The 472-nt window shown below is 42.8% G+C and overlaps 1 pseudogene; it reads right to left on the bottom strand.

The window, feature by feature from the left end:
- Positions 1 to 404: 404 nt before the first annotated feature.
- On the bottom strand, positions 405 to 472 carry LOC111661260 (U6 spliceosomal RNA; annotated as a pseudogene; the record flags this gene model as incomplete).

Here is a 472-nt window from a genome sequence, read left to right on the forward strand (position 1 = left end):
AATAGGTGGCATCACAAGTATGGGAGTAGTTATTTCTTCACTTATCAATTATACATTTGTAATAATAGCATACTAACTGCTTAATTACATGATTACAAAATTAACTAGCACAGTACGACCAAAATCTCTGACACTGAAAACAATTTTTCCAGCCTCAACAGGAAACCGTCCCCATTCCTCATTAGGCCACGCCTGTTTTATGTACTGCTTACAGTTGCAAAGCCTCACAAGGAAGACCAGTCACTCCACACAAGCAACAGGCAACCAACCTCATTTTGCCAGTTCCTCATTTGGCCATGCCTGCTCTATGTACTGCTTACAGATGCAAAGCCTCACAAGGAAGACCAGTCAGTCCACACAGTAACTGGCAACCCTTACTTTTAGTTGCTCTACGGCAGCAGATGAAAATGTGGAAACGCTTCACGAATTTGCGTGTCATCCTTTCGCAGGGGCCATGCTAATCTTCTCTGTA

Source organism: Seriola lalandi, unplaced genomic scaffold, assembly GCF_002814215.2.
Source record: "Seriola lalandi dorsalis isolate HSWRI2012SDOR001 ecotype SW California unplaced genomic scaffold, Sedor1 jcf7180001995471, whole genome shotgun sequence".
Classification (NCBI taxonomy): Eukaryota; Metazoa; Chordata; class Actinopteri; order Carangiformes; family Carangidae; genus Seriola; species Seriola lalandi.